At 41.1% G+C, this 12,367-nt stretch overlaps 1 protein-coding gene across 1 annotated transcript in view; it reads right to left on the reverse strand.

Moving 5' to 3' along the window:
- The window catches only part of LOC137321575 (CUB and sushi domain-containing protein 1-like), a 2,214,006-nt gene that overhangs the window by 1,146,977 nt on the left and 1,054,662 nt on the right, over window positions 1-12,367 (reverse strand). The gene's annotated exons all lie outside the window — the stretch shown is intronic.

Consider the following 12,367-nt stretch of genomic DNA (forward strand, 5'->3'; position numbering starts at 1 on the left):
GATGATAATACGAGTTCCCCCATTAGAAACATCGAAACTTTTAACGCAGGAGAAGGCCATTAAATCTTCTTGCCTTTTCTGAATTTTGGCCCCTTTTGAGGGGCAGATTTAGCACAGTTGCATTGTCCTGTTTTATCCTCAAGCTAATACAATTTCTCTGTTTTCTTCCATAACCTTTAATATTCCTTTTCTTGAACTAATTATCCAGTGCCTTTTATGGCGATAACAGAGACGTGGCTCAAAAAAGGGCAGGATTGGACACTAAATATTCCTGGATACAAGGTGTTAAGGAAAGATGGAGAAGGAAAGAAAAGTGGCAGTATTGATTAAGGAGAATATTGCAGCGCTGGAGAAAGAGGATATCCTGGAGGGGTCAAGGACAGAATCTATTTGGTTAGAATTGAGAAACAATAGAGGTGCCATTGCACTACTGGGTGTATTCATTCAGCCACCAACCAGTGGGAAGGATATAGAGGAGCAAATTTGCAGGGAAATTACAGAGTGGTGCAAAAGCCATAGAGTTGCGATAATGGGGGACTTCAACTATCCGAATATAGACTGGGGTAATAATAGTATAAGGGGCATAAAGGGGGAGGAATTTTTGAAATGTGTTCAGGATAACTTTCTTGACCAGTATGTTTCCGGCCCAACGAGGAAGGAGGCATTGCTGGACTTGGTTCTAGGGAATGAGGTAGGCCAGGTGGAGCAAGTGTCAGTAGGGGAACATTTAGGGAGCAGCAATCATAGTATCATAAGGTTTAGATTAGTTACGGAAAAGGACACGGACCACTCCAAAGTAAAAATACTCAATTGGAGGAGGACCAATTTCAACAGGTTGAAAACGGATCTGGCCCGGGTAAATTGGAATCAAAAATTGGCAGGCAAAACTGTAAGTGAACAGTGGGCGGTCTTTAAGGAGGAGATGGTTCAGGTATAGTCTAGGTATATTCCCACGAGGGAGAAAGGTAGGGCAAGTAAAGCCAGAGCTCCCTGGATGACAAAAGAGATAGAAAGATGAAGCAGGAAAAGGGGGTGTATGAAAGATATCAGGTTGATAACACAAGTGAGAACCAGGCAGAATATAGAAAGTTCAGAGGGGAAGTGAAAAAGGAAATAAGAGGGGCAACATAAAAGGGAATACAAAAGTCTTCTACAGGCATGTAAACAGTAAACGGGTAGTAAGAGGAGGGTGGGCCCAAATATTGTCCATGAAGAAGATCTATTCATGGAGGCAGAGGGCATGGCCAAGGTATTAAATGAGTACATCGCATCTGCTTTTACCAAGGGAGAAGATGCTGCCAGAGTCTCAATAAAGGAAGATATAGTTGAGATACTGGATGGGCTAAAAATTGATAAAGAAGAGGTACGAGAAAGGTTGGCAGTACTTAAAGTAGATAAGTCACCCGGTCCGGATGGGATGCATCCTCGGTTGCTGAGGGAAGTAAGGGTGGAAATTGCGGAGGTACTGGCCATAATCTTCCAAACATCCTTAGATATGGGGGTGGTGCCAGAGGACTGGAGAATTGCCAATGTTACACCCTTGTTCAAAAAAGGGTGTAAGGATAAACCCAGCAACTATAGGCCAGTCAGTTTAACCTCAGTGGTGGGGAAACTTTTAGAAACGATAATCCGGGACAGAATTAACAGTCACTTGGATGAGTGTGGGTTGATTAGGGAAAGCCAGCACGGATTTGTTAAAGGCAAATCATGTTTAACTAACTTGATAGAGGTAACAGAGAGGGTAGATGAGGGCAATGCAGTTGATGTGATGTATATGGACTTTCAAAAGGCATTTGATAAAGTGCCGCATGGTAGGCTGGTCATCAAGATTGTGGCCATGGAATAAAAGGGGCAGTTGCAACATGGATACTGAATTGGCTAAGTGACAGGAAACAGAGAGTAGTGGTGAACGGTTGTTTATCGGACTGGAGGGGTCGGTGCTGGGACCAATGCTTTTCTTGATATATATTAATGGGTTGGACTTGGGGGTACAGGGCACAATTTCAAAATTTGCAGATGACACAAAACTTGGAAGGGTAGTAAACAGTGAGGAGGATAGTGATAGACTTCAAGAGGATATAGACAGGCTGGGGGCATGGGTGGACACGTGGCAGATGAAATTTAACACAGAAAAATGCGAGGTGATACATTTCAGTACGAAGAATGAGGAGAGGCAATATAAACTAGAGGGCACAATTCTAAAAGGGGTGGAGGAACAGAGGGATCTGGAGGTATATGTGCACAAATCGTTGAAGGTGGCAGGGCAGGTAGAGAAAGCGGTTAAAGAAGCATTCGGTATCCTGGCCTTTATAAATAGAGGCATAGATTACAAAAATATGGAAGTCATGATTAACCTTTATAAAACACTGGTTCGGCCACAGCTGGAGTACCATGTCCAGTTCTGAGCAACGCAGTTTAGGTAAGATGTGAAGGCGTTAGAGAGGGTGCAGAAGAGATTTACTAGAATGATTCCAGAGATGAGGGACTTTCGTCACGTGGATAGACTGGAGAAGCTGGGGTTGTTCTCCTTGGAACAGAGAGTAGATTTGATAGAGGCATTCAAAATCATGAAGGGTCTAGACAGAATAGATGGAGAGAAACTGTTGCCATTGGCGGAAGGGTCAAGAACTATAGGGCAGCAGAAGACTATGTTACATAGAATTACAAACAATGTAAAGCACAGAAACTGGCCATTCGGCCCAAGTGGTCCATGCCGGCATTTATGTTATACATGAACCTCCTACCGCCCCTCTTCATCTAACCCTATCAGCATAATCTTCTATTTGTATGTTGCATGGGAAGGAGAAATTGAGATGAGACAACCAGTGGCACCATGTAGAAGAGAGTGTACCTCTTTTCTGTAAACCAGAGAGCACACGAGACAAAAGGATGATGCACCAAACCACGTAAAATAAGCCAATCAAATTGGCTGTTTTTTTTCAAAGTTACCAATCAGAAGCCAGCAAATGCTAAAAATTAATGAATCCAATTGCTCAATTTCCCCTCCCCCCAATGTTTTTGTGTGGCCTTGTTGCTTCCTCAGCTAGCCTACTACATGTAAACCAATAAAATACAACCGACAACAAATAAAGACTTAAATCATTTGAAAAAAAAATTACCAAGTTCTTAGAAAATCTAACCAATAGATTTTACCCAAAGGCCTACTTTTTCTTAAGGGCCTGGGGCTTGACTTTTGTTCCTTTCCGGGAGCTTCCTTTGAACAGCAGAGCCTTTCCTCCCGATTCCTTTGAGCCATCATGCATGCGTCACCTTAAACTCCCACTCTCAAGACTACCATTGTGTAGTGCCTAGCTTTCTCTGTGCTTTCTGGTAATGAGTTTTAAAGTGTCAATGGCTTCAACAACAACTATTCAATATCCAAAGTGAAAGCCACAGCTCGCAGTGAGTTCTCCATCTTCTCCACGTTTAGGGCTTCTTCCTTTGTGTTGCTCTTTTTTCTTTTCTACGGAAAACATGCCACAATAAACATGATGATAGTGAGACACTATAAATTTTCATGGGGCTAGGTTCAATACTGGAATCCACACCCATTTCCAAGGCACAGGAACCCCTGACAGGCAATCAAACAGTGCACAATGGAGCCCAGCTTCAGTGTTAAATGCTCATCAGAGGGGATACATATGCCAGCGTAGGAGTCTCTCAAGCAGTTACTGCACAATCAACTAAGAGCATCAACCACTGGACAGTGATGCTCTCCCTTTGTGAATCAGCTTTTGGCAGCTGCCTCCAACACTCTCATGGTTTGTATCAAAACTTTGTTCTGCAGGACTTCAGGGGATAATGTCTTCCTACCCTTATACCTATTGACCACAGGCAGAAAGATGGGAGCTCGTGATCATCTTGAGGAAGAGAAAGAGGACAATACATATTTTCTGATTAATGTGTGGGAACCTCCTCCACGCCCATCACTGGAAAAAAAAAATATTTTATACCGTTTCAGTATCATTAGGTGACACAACTATGCTGACATTCATTTATCTTTACTGTGTACACAAAGTGTTGCCGAGACAGATATAAAACGGTCATGTCGTGAAAACACATCTTACCTAACTCACAGTGAGCAATGCTTTGGGAGAGCCGCTCTACATTAATACATTTCGCATTACACAACATAATGCACGTTACATGATATAATGCTGCCATCATTATAAAACAACGTATCCTCCAGCTCACCGTCAATGACACCACAGGAGAGTAGCTAATATTAAAAAATGGATGTGGGGGCATAATTTCAAGGCCGTCATGGTATCTCAGAGTTATGTCCTTTTGTAGCCTATGTCATCTCAATTAGATTACTAGCTTCTTATCACTCTGAGGTATCCAGTCCTTTCTATAATTAGCTACAAACAAGCTTCTCCTGTTTTTTTTCCCTGCTATTACCTAGAAAAGATTTCAACCTTTCCTTTACTATTTTTCACCATCCAGGCTTGCTGTTGCTGACTGACAAAAAACTGACACCGAATGCTTTCCAGTATTTTTATATGATTTTTAAAAAAAGATGATTTTATGATACTAACAGAAAACTTAAAAAACTCACATTGAGTTCAGCCACCGTGACTTTTTAGCTGCCAGCTATCCCTCAACTCATCTCTAGCTTGTTGCGGAGAAACGGGGTACCATGTTTGATTTTGTTTTTTTCGTTCATATGTATGCATTTCTGGAGCTTGCAAAAAGACGACTTTCAATATGATTTATTTGTAAGCTCGTGAAAGTGCTCTGCAACTGTCTGAAGGTCAGTAAAGGGACAGAACAGTATTTTACAGATAAATAACATTGATCTCTCCTTTGTGTAATCTGTTTACGAGAAAAAATGTTACCTGACCCGATCCATTCCAGAATTCACGTAATGTTATTATGGATGCCAATTTGATAGCAGCACATCTCCAATTTGTTTTTTTTGTTTACTTTAGCACTGCTTTATGAAATGCGGTGACTTTTCTAAGCGTTTGGAATTCCAATTGGTTTTAATAGCCTTGCGTGTGTTTTTCGATTTGTATTTGATTGTAATAGATCCACACTGAGCAGTTACTCACCTCACTGGAATCAGTGTCTGTGAATACAGTTTGAACATTATTTGAAAGCAAAATGCCCTCAGTGATGTAGCCTTCAAATGAACAGACTGTCACTCATATTGTGCATAGTTACAGTGATAGGCGATGGCCCGTCCATTTGTACAAAGCCAGTAGTTTTTTCTTGTGCTGCTATTCTGATGGAGATTTACTTTGGAAAATCGCATACATTGATTTTTCTGACCCTGTATGTTGGGTTTTACCTGTATGCTAATCGAGTTGGATATGCTCATTAGTACGGGTTCTGCTGACTACTGTAACTGGATATCCAGCTGTTGGATGCAAACATGAAGGTTTTAGATAGTCATAATAGAATCTCATATTATTATGATTGGGCAACAATTAACAGAAGCTGGATTTTGTAAGGAATTCATTCTCAATTGGATAATGTGTTGTACGCGAAGAGAACAAAGTTATCTGCACATGCCTTATGTGCTTTAATTTTACAAGTCAAATGAATAGAAACAATTTATCAAGAACATAGTTTGTAATAGTAGAATAACTGTCCAACAAAACTCTCAAGAGCTTGGAGATTGATAGAAGATAATTGTTCCGGTTTTCAAAACTGTCATCATTATGGATCTAAAGTCCCCAACAAGGTAGTTGTACATTCTTCCTGACACTAAAAATTTGTGATTTGTGAAGAGTGTTGTGACCTGTCTTGTCAAACAAAATGGCAGCTTGTCAGAAAAAGAGGCAAGCACTGGTTTGATGAATCTTTGCTGCATATAAGGATCAACTGAGGTTCGATGTAAAGAAAATCCCAAGGAGAGATGGAGGACGTAAGCTGTCCAACCTCTGACACAAGAAACTGCAACTGGCAGTCACAGGCACAGTGTGGGTTAGCGAGCATTCAAAATCGATCTCCCACAACTTGCTTTTACAATACTTACAGCTCTTGAGTTTGTCATTGGAACAAAGTGCAGATAAATTTAAATTCCTGAATCTGCATTTCAATGGGGTAGGGTTATCGAGTGCTAAGTATTATATAACAGGTCAGTAGATATGTCCCAAAGTGTACATTTTATATTCATTCATTTTGAAGGTAGTCAAGAAAAGATGAGACGTGTTGCCTGTCATGTGTTTCACAGGACAAGATGTGTCGAGACAATGTAGAGTCAGGGATTCCTCCAGTAATCCGTCTGCTCAGGAAAACAACTGGGAAATTCCCAGCAGAGACTGCAACAAGAAATATGGCTTGTACTGATTGGTAAACAAACCTTAAAAACAGATTTCCACTCATGATTTTGAGGGATCCCACTGCCATTTAGTGTCCAATCACATCCATTCCTGTGAAATGGATGAATGTAAGAATTCACAGAGAAGCCCTGTAACTAGAACATGTGGACAAAAATGTCACAGAGGAGACCTGTAAGTGGAATAGGTAGACGCTACTATTTATAAAGAATATAACATCACACTTACATTTCATAATATTTATCATGACATGTTCCTACTTGTTTTTTGGAATTGCATTGTTAAAATAATGTTACGTCTCCCTCATTGTAAAGTACCTGAATGATGTTACAAAGGAACAGAGGAACGTGGCCAAGATATAAGTGAAAAACATGCAAAGTTTGACAGGGTCGTGCTGATGAAGCAACCCTGTCAATTTTGAAGTCACTGGAGCCAATCGAATGGTAATTTTTGCGAAGTTACTTGCACCATGAAAATGGACAGCAGGAAGGCAGAAGTAAAAGAGTCATTAAAAGACTTGAAAGCTTGGAAAAGTAGAGGTTAAAAAAAAGCTTGGAATGGATAGAATAAAGTACACTGGTTAGAAAAGGAGTCATATTTTGGGTGTGGACTTTCCATCTGATTTTCACCCAGATATCAGTGTAATCTGGACAGAATCGAATGAAATAGCGCGAAAGATCATGGAATTTTAAGCGTATGTGAGTTGCGCCCATAACCACTTTACACTGGAGCTTCCAAAATCTTTTATGCTGGTTCAAAAGTCCCTTTACCCGAAGCAGTCCCCGCCCACAAAACTGGTCCAAGGATGGAAAGGTGAGGTTCTGCCGATTGCACCCATTCAAGGGGGGTGCGGTTTCATCACATTGTGCCCAGATTCGAGGGCACACAGGCACCTGTGGTCACACGAATCCAATGTTAATCATCTGTAACTGCAGTGACCAGCAGTCAACTGAAGCCTGACCCAGGTCTGTTTCTTTCTGCTGCGACTGCAGCAATTACTTTAAATTAGTTTAAATTCAGTTTAAATTAGTCTAAATTCAGTCAATTACAGCAGAGAAGGACACACCTGTGTGGCTTCAATTGACTGCTGGTCACGAGTCTCATGTACCAAGGGCAGATCAAAGCAGTCAACTGAAGCCAATTAAAAAAGTAAGACCACGAGCATGAAATCAGTTAGTTAAAGAATGGCTCATTTCCTGGCAATCCCACTCCTCTTTGTGATGCTGGAGAATGCCCTGTTACAGGCACGAATCGATAACGATTATTAACCCTGCTTGATAACACTGATTCAGGGGAGATTTTACAATCGGGCTTATGCTGATGAGTTTGCGCAGAAACTTGAATGTAACTTCAGCTCGGCAAAACCGGCGTAGTGTCCAGCGCATTCTGGGCACCCTTTGCCGATTGCGCCCTTAACGGAATCTCCAGGCCCAAGTGTTTTATTTTCTATTCAAGATTTTTGAACTATTTGTTGCAGTTGTATGGGATTAAAGGAGAATTAAACCTACTCCTGATGTTTGAGCAGCTTTGTTACAGTAATATTAATGTTTAATGCAGCATCACAGTGTGCAAGCTGAAAGCAAACAAAATCGGAGGAGACCTGTTTGGTAGTGTGTAGGTTAAACCTTATGAATATTCTAATTTTATCGTGATTCATTACAATGCAGAAGGTGGATGATTTGTACAAATAATACATACTGAGCCTTCACTTTATAGTACTTGCCCACTTTGTGGAGTCCCTGAAATTTGTATATAATTACAATACAGAGGAAGCCACTTAAATGAGATGCAGATAAGCAGGATATCCACTTTATAGAACTGACCTGTGGTTAACAATTTCTTTTCATTCACTTCTAAGGTACAACCCCATTGCTTTAGTGAGACTGCCAAATCCCATTCATTTGCTTCGGCTGAATCACCATTGTCAGTTCGCAGCTCTGTTTGTGTGTCAACAGAACATCTTCAGAATAAATTCTCCCAATGCTTTCTGTGTCTATGCTCTTGCTTCTCGGACTCCACACTTTGGTAGAACTGCTGACTGAAATGTTAGTAGGCTAGGAATGTTGCTGAGTCAGGGTCATTTGCAATCCAAACAGTCAACTGTGACTTCTGTTGGCCAGTTGATAGGGACTAATCAGTTTTCACTGAGGTGTCCTGATTAAAGAGCTTTGACTGCAGTGAATTGATATAGTTTAGCACAAGAACAGCAGTTGTCAATCTGTCATCACATCAACATTTCTCAATCTACACCAAAAAAATGTGCTAATAGGTTTAGAAACAAGTCCGTTGTGTGCCCCTATCACTGTGTTTTCCAAATCCAGTGCCCAAGAGCTTATTTCTTGGATTGTTACCAAACTGACTGCTGCAATTTAATCAAAGTAAGTTCAAGTCAAAGATATTTGAAGCAAGTGATCAAATTTGCACATTCTCCGTGGAGACCTCAATACAAATCTCTCATACAAAACTTGCCTGTCCCATGTGCTCTTCCTTACCCAGTCATCCTCACTGTTAAATCAAGACTCAGAGCACTGTCCCCTCCTCTAACTTATTATTTCCCAGGATCTCAAATGCATGGTGTTCCTTATATCCCTTAATCTTCCCTTCCTCCGACAATCAATAAGCTTGTTAGCACAACTTTGACATCTCCTAATCACAACTTCCTCAGTCAACTTGCTTTCTCCTTTACTTTCTTCAACCTTTGTATTACTGCCTTGTTTTTTTTAATTAAAAGCTTAGGGTTTAAAATGGAGACTGTTCTCAACTGATAAAGAATTCCCTTTGATGGGGAGAGTATGATTAAAATGCTAATGGATGCAGCTTCAATAGATAGATATGTAATTTAGGAATATTGTCGTGTGTGAAAAGAGTATGGTGGAGAATGCCAGAAAGGAAATGTAATTATTACAGGTTAATATCCCATTGCTTATCAAGATGAACACTGTTAATGTTTTGTTTTCTTGCTTCAAAAAAAATGGCTTTACATCAAAGAAGTCCAGTGAATAAATGTGTTACTTATGGCCCCTCGTCTTCAGATTAGATGAAACGACAGTGATATCTGTGGACACTGGAGGCTCATATATTCTGCACACACTGGGGCTATTTTGACTTTGTGCAATAGTGTAAAACGGGTGACAGCAAATTGGCAGCCATTTTACATCCCATCCAATTTATATTTCCACTGACCTCATTTTACACTATCGCACAAAGTCAAAATGACCCTCACTACCTCAACCCAGAAAGATACAACTCAAAACTGCCTGTACACCCACAGGTAAGACAAGCTTCATCTGATTAATCCAAATAAACTGTTCCATGTCAAGAAACTTTAAGAAGGTAGCAATCTGCAAAGGACATATCAACTCTTGGAGGGCCGATTCCAGTGTTCTCAAATATGGTGCTGTTTAGTTTTATCTTTTTACTTCTTTGCATTGTTTTTACGTTGTAAATAAATCAGGATAGTAGTTTAGCCTGTACAAACTGTTCTTTGCAAATGTAAGTGAGCTTTCCAACACATTTCTCCAGTAAGCAATTTACCCCAATTGTGGCGAATTGTTAGACCTGGGATATACTAATTTCAATATGGCAGAGAGCCAAGACATGGGTTTCAGTTTGCAGGAGACTCGGACTGCTTACAGAAACCATCATAAAATCATTTACAGGAGAAAAGCCTCAACTGTAACAGTAGTGTCCTATCGGCCTTGACTTTTCACTGTGGCTTCAATTAAAGGAAATGCAGTGCGGACATAGAAGATCCCATGGGACAATTCAAAGAAGAGCTGGGGAGCTCCCCCAGTGTCCTGTCCCACATTTATCCCTCAACTAGCACCACTAAAACAGATGGTATGGTTATTATCTCATTGCTCTTTGTGGGACTTTGCTGTATGCAAATTGGCTGACGCAGTACTTAATTATTGGCTATAAAGCTCTTTGGGACATTCTGAGGTCATGAAACATGCTGTATAAGTGCATCTCAGGCACCATGATAGAGAAAGGCCACTGTATTTGATAGGTGGAAAGGTAACACAGCGTTACAATGGATTTTTGCAAAAGTCTACGTCAGTAAATATGTCCGTGTCTTCAAAAGTGCAGATTGTGCTCTGTCTGGCTTTAGAGACTAAGGTGCTGTTTACTAGGGTGTTTGCAAATTCTAAAGGAATCCACTTTACGAAACACAGTATAAATAATGTGGGATTGCCCATTCGGTAATATTTGCAAAGGCCACTTTGGCAGGTTCTAGGAAGAAACCAGAATTGTCCTTAAATCGACATAATATAAAGGCACCAAGGCTGTGTTCATGAAGGTCTTCTGGATTAAGAATTGTAATAAATTGAGAAGGCCTGTTTGTAAGGTGTTTGTTCAATTGATTATTTCAGACAATTCAAATAAAAAATTCTTAAGAATGAATAATTCTCGAAAAAATTCTCCACATATTTCCAAACAAAAGTTGTGCAAATTTACATTCCGGGCACTACCTGCCTGTTTCCTGTATGAAAGCAAATACAGTAAATGTCATTGTTTTCGAGGTTTTCCTTAGAAGGCGAACAAAAAGACAACTAGGCTGTTTAAGAACATAAGAAATAGGAGCAGGAGTAGGCCATATGGACCCTCAAGCCAGCTCCGTCATTCAATAAGACCATGGCTGATCTCCAACCTTAGCTGCACTTTCCCGCCTGATCCCTATATTCCTTGATTCCCCTGGAGTCCAAAAATCGATCCATCTCAGACTTGAATATGTTCAATGATTCAGCATCCACAGCCCTCTGGGTTAGAGAATTCCAGAGATTCACAACCCTCTGAGTGAAGAAGTTCCTCCTCATCTCAGTCTTGAATGGCCGACCCCTTATCCTGCGATTATGCCCCCTAGTTTGAGATTCTCTAGCCAGGGAAAACAATCTCTCAGCATCTTCCCTGTCAAGCCCCCTCACAATCTTATATGTTTCAATGAGATCATCTCTCATTCTTCTAAACTCCAGAGAGTATTGGCCCATTCTACTCAACCACTCTTCATCGGTCAACACTCTCATCTCAGGAATTAATCGAGTGAACCTTCATTGCACCGCCTCCAAGGCAAGTTCCTTAGATAAGGAGGCCAAAACTGTACAGTACTCCAGGTGAGGTCTCACCAATGCCCTGTACAACTGTAGTAAGACTTCCTTTCTCTTGTACTCCAACCCCCTTACAATAAAGGCCAACAAGCCATTTGCCTTCCTAATTGCTTGCTGTACCTGCATACTAACTTTTTGTGTTTCTTGTACGAGGGCACCCAAGTCTCTCTGAACACCAACATTTAATAGTTTCTCACCATTTAAAACATATTCTGTTTTTCTATTCTTCCTACCAAAGTGAATAACCTCACATTTGCCCACATTGTACTCCATTTGCCACCTTCTTCCCCTCTCACTTAACCTGTCTATATCCCTTTGCAGAATCTTTGTGTCCTCCTCACAGTTTACTTTCCCACCTAGCTTTGTATCGTCAGCAAATTTAGATACATTACACTCTGTCCCTTCATCTAAGTCATTAATATAGATTGTAAATAGCTGAGGCCCATGAAGGACAAGAGCAGCAGGCACATGGGAACAACACCACCTGCACATTCTCCTCCAAGTCACACATCCCGACTTGGAAATATATCGCCGTTCCTTCATCGTCGCTGGGTCAAAATCCTGGAACTACCTTCCCCACACGGACTGCAGTGGTTCAAGAAGGCGGCTCACCACCACCTTCTCAAGGGCAATTAGGGATGGGCCAGCAAAGCCCACATCCCATGAATGAATTTTTAAAAATGGTTGAAAAACCCAGCAAGTCAGTGAGTATCTGTGAATAGAAGAGACAGGTTATCCCCTTCCCATCTCTATAACCTACTCCAGCCCTACAACCCTCCGCGATCTCTGCGCTCGTCCAATTCTGGTCTCTTGCGTATTCCCGATTTTCATCGCTCCACTATTGGCGGCCGTGCCTTCAGCTGCCTAGACCCTAAGCACTCGAATTCCCTCCCTAAGCCTCTCTGCCTTATGTCGCTCCTTAAAACCTATCTCTTTGACTAAGGTTTTGGTCACCTGTTCGAATACCTCTTCATG

Source organism: Heptranchias perlo, chromosome 5 (assembly GCF_035084215.1).
Source record: "Heptranchias perlo isolate sHepPer1 chromosome 5, sHepPer1.hap1, whole genome shotgun sequence".
In the NCBI taxonomy this organism is placed as follows: Eukaryota; Metazoa; Chordata; class Chondrichthyes; order Hexanchiformes; family Hexanchidae; genus Heptranchias; species Heptranchias perlo.